The sequence below is a fragment of the Mixophyes fleayi genome, chromosome 12, assembly GCF_038048845.1.
Source record: "Mixophyes fleayi isolate aMixFle1 chromosome 12, aMixFle1.hap1, whole genome shotgun sequence".
Taxonomy (NCBI): domain Eukaryota; kingdom Metazoa; phylum Chordata; class Amphibia; order Anura; family Limnodynastidae; genus Mixophyes; species Mixophyes fleayi.
Window position 1 is genome coordinate 4,307,408 of NC_134413.1, and position 9,450 is coordinate 4,316,857.

At 42.4% G+C, this 9,450-nt stretch overlaps 1 protein-coding gene across 1 annotated transcript in view; it reads right to left on the bottom strand.

Annotated features, from left to right (window-relative positions):
• Positions 1-9,130, bottom strand: part of CCDC88C (coiled-coil domain containing 88C) — a 79,661-nt gene extending 70,531 nt beyond the window's left edge. The window contains exon 1 of the mRNA XM_075192599.1: positions 9,051-9,130. The gene's annotated coding sequence lies outside the window, so the exon portion shown is untranslated. The remainder of the gene's footprint in view (positions 1-9,050) is intronic.
• Positions 9,131-9,450: the final 320 nt, after the last annotated feature.

The following is a 9,450-nucleotide window of genomic DNA, read 5'->3' on the forward strand; positions in this document are numbered from 1 at the left end:
AATAGCAAGGAAGGAGTATTAATGTGAAGGGGTACTAATATTAGATTGCAAGCTCTGCAGGGTAAAGAGTGAACACATTTCGCACACATATGGCTGCTTCAGGATTCCTAATGTGAGAAGCAGTGTCATTTTCAGGGGTACAAGATGACAACACAGAGTGCCACAAGGATGTCTCTGGTTCCTTGTGACTTTAGTCCGCAGTGAAGGGCAACTCGCCTCAGGGGGCAAGGTCTAGAGGGCGGCAGAAAGAGTCTAACCATCATCATCATCACCATTTATTTATATAGCGCCACTAATTCCGCAGCGCTGTACAGAGAACTCACTCACATCAGTCACTGCCTCATTGGGGCTTACAGTCTAAATTTCCTAACACAGAGACAGACACACACCCACAGAGACAGAGACAGGCACAGACTAGGGTCAATTTGTTAGCAGCCAATTAACCTATTAGTATGTTTTTGGAGTGTGGGAGGAAACCGGAGCACCTGGAGGAAACCCACGCAAACACAGGGAGAACATACAAACTCCACACAGATAAAGCCATCTTACAGTGCGCTCTGCCACCATCAGAGAACCTCAGAAGTCATCGCGTTTTCCTGTAGGGGCGATGTGTGATGTACGGCTGTGCATACTACCGGTTATTACGGTGGAGAGATCTCTGTTTTTGCTCCCACCACGCTCTGCGTTCCCCCCCCCACCCCCCCACCCCATGGATTCTTGCTGAATTCACTCTGTTACTTTAATGCGAGATGTGATATATATCAACACGCGCAATACAGCAAAAGGCAGGGCCGCCATCGATGGGAGGGTACAGGTGTAAGGGGGGGGGGGTGCTGTTACTTGTCCCACCACCTTTTCAATTTTTTATTTACACATTCCTCCTGGGATGGACACAGATCTGGCCACTATACGTGGTGTGGCAGGATTTGCAGATGAATGGATCTATACAACGGTTCCTCTCCTACCTCATCCAAAGCATGTGCCCTCCCCTCTTCATCCAATCGTATGTGGGGTGCGGCAGGGCCATCTTAACAACATTATGGGCCCCCGGGCAAAGCAGTGCACCGGGGCCCCTAGATAGATATATATATATATATATATATATATATATAGATGTATATAGATATAGATATATAGAGATAGATAGATGTACTTGCTCAGTGACCATTGTAGGTTTTTTTGGCAGGTTTTCTTCTTTTGCAGGATTATTTATTCTCATTAAGAGCCGTGACAATTGGGCCCCCTTGCCCGTGGGGCCCCTGGGCAGCTGCCCATCGTGCCCAATGGAAAAGATGGCCCTGGGGTGCGCACCACATGACCTGCATGCTCTGCCGCTACCAGGAAACGAGAGGCAGACTGAAGAGTCTGCCTCCCCAACGCTGCTGTGACTGGAAGAAGTATAGAGAGGACAGAACAGGAGGCAGGAGAAGAACAAGTCTGAGTAAATTTATTACTGTAATGATAAATTATTTAATGGTGAGATGGGAGATATCCATTCAGTTTAATTAACAGTGGGGACTATTACATTTAACATTGGGGTCCTGGTAGTGCCTGTTCATTTAACATGGGGTGACGGGAATATTTATTAAATGCTGGGGTGGTTTGGTTGCTATTACGGTAATTGAATGAGGGCCAGGTTCATGGGGAGGAGGCTATTTATCGAATGTGAATACTAGGACACTCTGGGGGGAATTGGGTTAAATTATTAAACGTGAATGCTTTTAAGTTACTGTTGGGACTGTCTGGGAGAGGTATGGGCATCTATTAAATGTGAATGCCTTTAATTTAATATTGGGCTTTTTGGGGGGGGGGTGTAAGGATTATAGATATTTATTAAATGTAAATACTAATTATTTCATATCTATCTGAGGGCAAAATATATTTATTAAATATTAATGCTATTAATGTTACGTTGGGTTGGTTACAGGGGGGGGGACCTAATTATTAAATGTGAATGTTGCTGGTTTAATGTCAGGGCTGCATGAGGGAGGAAGGCCTAGAGGGTTCATTCATTGCTCGGCTTTCATATGTCATGTACCGATTCTTTTTTCCAAACAGGACCCCAATATTCCAGGATCTAGACAAGCGGCATCTGAGGTTAAGACACAAGGAGCCGCAGGTAGTGAAAGCAGATAGAACAGGTAGGAAAGAGCAGGACAATCTGCCAAATGTCCTCATTCTGGTGGGGCAGTCAAAATTTTGGGTGACTATCCCGCACTTGACTGCAGGAATAGTTGGGAGGAATATCCTGCGTAACACTGCGCTTCTTGCGTAGAGGGAGCTGTTGCAATATTGCTGTGTATTTTAAGTGGCCGGTAGGGGGGTTGGCATGTGGAAGGATTTTGGGATGAGTGATGTGGGCGTTTTGTAGGGGAAGGAGCCTGCCTGTTTCATTTGCACTGGGCCCCAATATTTCTGAGGGCAACCCTGGCAACAGGTTTTTATAAACAAACAGTAAATGACAAGTGACAAATCGCCTACATCCTACACGCGGGGCTGTTTGCTGCATGTGACATTAGCCGCAAATTAATCCTCACTAGTATGGGCTAGCAGCGTACCGACTGGGCTAAGGTCATGAGTTCAATTCCCAACCATGGCCTTATCTGTGAGCAGTTTGTATGTTCTCCCTGTGTTTGCGTGGGTTTCGTCCGGGTGCTCCGGTTTCCTCCCACACTCCAAAAACATACTGGTAGGTTAATTGACTGCTATTAAATTGACCCTAGTTTCTCTCTCTATGTCTGTCTGTCCGTTAGGAAATTTTGACTGTAAGCTCCAATGGGGCAGAGACTGATGTGAGTGAGTTCTCTGTACAGCGCTGCGGAATCAGTGGCGTTATATAAATAAATGGGGATGATGATGATACACATAGCAAAATATCACCAACTCGAAAGGGAAAACATATTAATCTCCAACATGTCAGACATTCTGAACATTCTGAGACTAGTTACACACCAGAGACAACTGTAAACAGCTATTAGCAACGACAAGAGAAAACCAATAATTAAAGGACCAAGCTGAAAAAGTAGAGAGTTACAAAGTCATTGAGGCAGAGAGCTGCTGAAAGGAGGAACTAACAGCACCGTCCAAGCGTATTATTATAGACAGGAAAGAGATTAGACGGGGCAGCATGTTGGTACAGTGAGGGGTGGGAGATGGGGGAGATGATATATTATACGGGTAATAGAAAGACGTGGGGTGGGTATAGAGCCAGAGAACTTGTCTACATGACGTCCTTGTCATGTCTGTAATATTTATTCTGTGATACATATGAAAGTGACGTGGCAGCACGGTGGCTCGGTGGTTAGCACTTCTGCCTCACAGCACTGGGATCATGAGTTTGATTCCCGACCATGGCCTTATCTGTGTGGAGTTTGTATGTTTTCCCTGTGTTTGTGTGGGTTTCCTCCGGGTGCTACAGTTTCCTCCCAACATCCTAGTAAGTAAAATTGTCTGCTATTAAATTGACTGTAGTCTGTGTATCTGTCTCTGTGTGTGTATGTTAGGGAATTTAGACTGTAAGCTCCAATGGGTCAGGGACCGATGTGAGTAAATTCTCTGTACAGCGCTGCGGAATTAGTTGTGCTATATAAATAACTGATAATGGTGTTCAGGGGCAAACGCAGGATTTGTAGAGGGGGGGTTTCCACACCACGCCACCAGTGGGCGTGACCAGCATGCATGGGGGCGTGGCTATAATATTAGACAGTGCTTGGCTGCTCTCCAACTCTCCCTTTCCCCATAATATACATGGGCAATACAGCGTGCACTACTGTTAGGTGCACGCAACTCTCCCTTTTCAAGCAAAGCCGTGTGAAGCAGGGTCAGGGTCCAGCCACCTCAATTATACAGTGCCCCAGGCTTGGGGGGGGAGGGGGGGGGGGTTCCAGGCACTGGTAAACCCCCCTCAGTTTGCCCATGGTGTTACTCAGGTTGGAGTGGTTTGTTTCTTGGGTGCATAGAACCAGATAATTGGACTAATCACAACCAGTATGCGGTTTTATGGCAAAGCATCAGATCATTATGGCGATATAATATTTTAGGACGAGATGTAGATAATAAGGCAAGTTGCTCTGAGGGAGCGGGTGCCTAATGTAAAGTTTTGAGATATCTGTGTGTAGCTACTTACGAAGTGACAAGGACATGCTTTATCATATATTCAGCCACACTCTGTTCCATTCAATGAACAGACCTTTACTGACCCACCATTCCTCTTACAGCTGATTGGTTAGAAAAACTAACCAATCAGAGGTTGAATCAGGGTCAGTTTAAGGCTTCTTAGAGTGTTACAGCTTTAGTGTTTTATTGATTTATGACATTGTTGTCATTTCCTGTAAGGTACAATTATCTCACGGCTGCCAGAGGTCCCTAATTATCAGGGACAGTGGCAGGTTTTAAATATTTGTTCTTGGAATGCTCCTGTTTGTAGATGTTTACCAACTGCACAATACAAGTCCTCTTATTCTGGATATTTTATGTATATATTTATCAGTATCTCTTTGTATAGTTCTGGCTGTGTAAGGTAATATTTCATGAAGTGCATTTAAAAATGGTGGAAAATTAAATTATGCCCATAAACCTATCATTGTTTGGAGTGGATTACACCATGGTCCAGACATTATTGGGCTCAATGTGCTAAGCCCTCTGTATTCTTGCCGGTGACTCCCAACCGCCATGTACATGCCCATTGAGCCACAATCCTCTCCATACACCAGCTGCAGCTTATCCTGGCATCAAGACACATTACCAGAACTATAGTTATGTTATATAGTTTGTTAATACCAACCACCTACTTTTCACCATAAACATAGGAAAGGACGGTTTTGGGTATAAATGGGGGGTCAAGAACTTTATACATACACATTTCCTAAATTAGGGTGTATTCACTCACAATGCTTAGAGCAACATCAATGCTAAATTACGATATGACATCATGGAAACGAGTTAATCTGTGAATTATCTGCGTGTTCCAGGATCACTTGTTATTCTGTCTCCTGCAGCTGTTTTGATGGAAATGAAAGAAGTGATTTATAACCCAGAGGAAGTAAAAGACTTTTTTAATATCCACCTTCTACATTCCGGCCGTTTGATTCCCAGTCTCCGATGTAACCGGCGCTGCTGCTGTTCCCTTTATAAAGACTTTAAATTTGGTTGCTTGAAACAGGTGGTTGCGCAATCTCCAGCACTTGACATTAACGTCGCCCAGGAGAAGTGTCCTTGAAACTTGTTCAGACAAGATATTTGGCAGAATGTGTTCCAAACAGAACATAATACAATAAATCTGCACTAAATGTACTGCAGGCATCGGTAGTACTGATCCCGCGGCCCTCGGCTGTTCATACAAGCAGCAGAATAAATGGCAGGTCAGACTGAAATGCTGAGAAAATGCAGCTAAAACGCTTGCATCATCATCAGTTATTTATATAGCGCCACTAATTCCGCAGCGCTCTACAGACAACTCACATCAGTCCCTGCCCCATTGGAGATTACAATCTAAATTCCCTCATATATATATATATATATATATATATGGGAATATATATTTTATATATATATATATATATACACACTAAGGTCAATTCTGTTAGCAGCCAATTAACCTACCAGTATGTTTTTGGAGTGTGGGAGGAAACCGGAGCACCCGGGGAGAACATACAGACTCCACACAGATAAGGCCATGGTCAAACTCATGACCCCAGTGCTGTGAGGCAGAAGTGCTAACCACTGAGCCACCCTGCTGTCCTTGTATCAATGAGTCTATGGCCATTTTATTTTGGGCAGTAGCAAACTGGAAAATCAATGTTTATATCAATCACGCTGCATTACTCTCTGCACATTCTAAGAAAGCATCAGTGAAGATGTAGCCTAAGGCTCAATTTTCTATTTTTTAAATGTTTTTTTGTTTTATTACCAAATTAATCTATTTGTACACCATGTGCATATACTTTACAAGGATATCATTCCCCCATCTCACCTTTTGAAGCAACGCATCTGTGCCTGCAGATTCACAGGATATGCTTGCTGGAAGAAGTACATTGCAATTTTTTAATAATTGCTTTCTGCACCTATAAATACGGTTTCCTATTTAAATAACGATAAATGTATCTTCAGTATGTGTCTGCATAATTGAATGCCCTGATCTAGCCAGCAGCATCTGTGGTGGCCGCAATCTTGATATGGCACTCCACGCGTCCACACGTAGAAACAGTCGCTCTCTTGCAAAGACAATTGCATGACAAGATGAAGTAACCCAATAGATTGTAAGCTTGCGAGCAAAGCCCCCTTACCTGTGTCTGCCTATTGCCCAGTTTTATTGTACAGCGCAACGGAATATGCTGGCGCTGTATAAATAAATGATGACGAAGTAACGTCATTTACTTGTTCGCACACTTTTGGCGGTTTGTAACTAACCCTTATTGAGCTATCAAAAACGGGAATATACATGGATTTAATAAACAAGGAAACGTTGGTAACTTTACCAGCGAATTTAATGTTAAAAATATTAGCTTTAATAATTTGAAGTTAAACCTAAAGGCAAATCTACTTAATGCTGCATTCATAAATATGGGTTAAGTTAGTTGTTAAAAGTTTTAAACACAATGTTTGTTACTTAGACTTTAGTGATGTAAAAAGTTACTTTATACGTTTGTGAAATGTTGAAATTAAACAGTGTCGCTATTAATGCCATTTTTGATCTTACTCCATATCTGTGACTTTAGCCCAATATAGCGAGAATGGTATCACACCCTTATCACTGGCTCCATCTAGTGGTCGTGACCAGGTTTTGCATTGCTAGTAAATAGTGTTTTGATTATATTTTAACTTTTCTATAGCAACATATATCGCAGAACGTGCCTGACCAGATCAAGTGGTAATCACATCCAAACCGGTCCAGTCTCCCTGCCCCACATCTCAATATTTATTTTGATGTGGCGAGTTATTTACATCAGTTTTTACAGTCAGTGAAAAATTCAATTTACATACATGATGATATATATATATATATATATCTATATATATATATATATATATATATATCTATCATCAGCATCATCATCACCATTTAATTATATAGCGCCACTGATTCCGCAGCGCTGTACAGAAAACTCATTCACATCAGTCCCTGTCCCATTGTAGCTTAGTATCTAAATCCCCTAACATACACACACAGACTAGGGTAAATTTTGATAGCAGGCAATTAACCTAACGGTATGTTTTTGGAGTGTGGGAGGAAACCGGAGCACCCGGAGGAATCCCACGCAAAAACGAGGAGAACAGACAAACTCCTCATTGAACTCATGACCCCAGTGCTGTGAGGCAAAAGTCCTAACCACTTAGCCACCGTGCTGCCTACATACACCAGTAAATATTTTTGTGGGCATACATATGGATGAGATGCCTCGTACCACTTAAATCCTGCAGGGCTACGAAGTCACGGAGCGAACGCGTTTCATCCAGTAGGACTTCATGAAGGAGATAGTGGACAAAATCTCTCTCTCGTTATATTAATAAACTTGGTTTGTAGTTTACACTATATTGTTGTCTAAATATCTTGTACTTTTGCATACAATTATATGGTCCCGGAGCTCTACCCCAAGACAATATTATTAAGTGAGTTTGGGACATTACTTATCTTACGTGAGATCGTTACAAATTTGCACTTACCAACTCTTTACCATTTACTCTTCGCAAGGAGAGACACTATGTACTAGTTGTAGCTTATTCCCTACAGCAACCCTAAAATGGGCCGGATAAAATTATTGGCACCTTTTAGAAATAGTTCAATTTCAAGCAGGTGATTCCCCTTGAGTTTGGAACTAAACTCACCTGTGGTCAACAGCAGATGTCTGCAATATAAAACTGTCTCATTAAACAAGCTTTATTTATTTTCATTTTATGATTTAAAAGGATATATAGTATTAAATTCAGAATAAAAAAACAAAGGTTCTGGAACATTAACAATGAAAGAATTGTGGAGAACAGTTAATTTCTATGTATGTTTAGAGGGAATTGTTATTTGAAAAAGGCACAAGGGTGTCAACTACTTTTCTCTGTGACCATATAGCACGGTGGCTCAGTGGTTAGCACTTCTGCCTTACAGCACTGGGGTCGTGCGTTCAATTCCCAACCATAGCCTTATCTGTGTGGAGTTTGTATGTTCTCCCCGTGTTTGCGTGGGTTTCCTCCGGGTGCTCCAGTTTCCTCCCACACTCCAAAAACATACTGGTAGGTTAATTGACTGCTATTAAATTGACCCTAGTCTGTGTTAGGGAATTTAGACTGTAAGCCCCAATGGGGCAGGGACTGATGTGAATGAGTTCTCTGTACGGTGCTGCGGAATTAGTGGCGCTATATAAATAAATGGTGATGATGAACCAAAGTTGGATCTAGTGACATCTTGTCACCGTCACTGTGGCTGCTTCCAGTCACCAACGCTGAAAACTGATGTAAGAAACTATATGACTGCCTACATATCTGTTACTTGTATAGTGCTACATGCAAAGTAATTATTTTAAACAGAGAAATCAATTACGGTCCAGGTTACACAGCACCTCACCAATGAAGAACATGTCTTTGGTCAGTTATTAAGCAAGAAGATTAAACGTTCAAAATTATAGTAAAAGTAGAAATATAAGAGACTCGAGAACGTCGTTCCCCTTTAAGACAGGACGTTATTGTTGCAGTTGTGAAACTTGAGTAAAGAGAATAGTTTGTAGAAGTGTTGCCAAGTGTTGTGTAGATGGTATGTACATAGCTCACCACTCCCAGCCGACTCCTAGCAACACACACACAAGTGTGAACAGTCCCCTCTCATTCATGTCCCCTCTGGAGGGAGTGCTAGCTCTGCAGACGAGGTAGATGCATCAGTAACATACTGCAGTGTCGTCCCCCTCACCCCGTTAATCTGTCCACAGGGTGGAACAGTCGCTGCCCAATCTACTTACACTCGTATTGTTAAACCAAATTCCACTAAGAGATTTCCCAACGGATGGGACAGAGCTGTCAGGTTATATTCACTGTACACATCACACACTACCGACCTGAGCTCTAACCTTCCAATTCAATGCTCTGTCCCGTATTCATCTCACGGACCGCTCAGTTTGTCTCCAGAACTGCAGAATATGTGGACACTGTATAAAAGGATAATAATGTTTCTATGTTATTAACAGGCTCCGCCTCAACAAATCTCAGTTTGATAATGACAAAGTTTTAACTTAACACACAGAACAGGATGTGATGCCAACAATCTGTGTATTGCTAGTTAGTAACAGAGAGATGGAATAAATGTCCTATTCTGAGGTAAGCAGGGGAGGAATGGCGAGCCACCGAGAAGAGGAGTAAATGTAAGAAAACCTTTCTATAAGAGGCACATCACCTCTCGGTCACTCTCCCACCTACAGTAACAGAGTAAAAGTGCCAAGTTACAGGCTGTCACCACCACTAATAACAAAG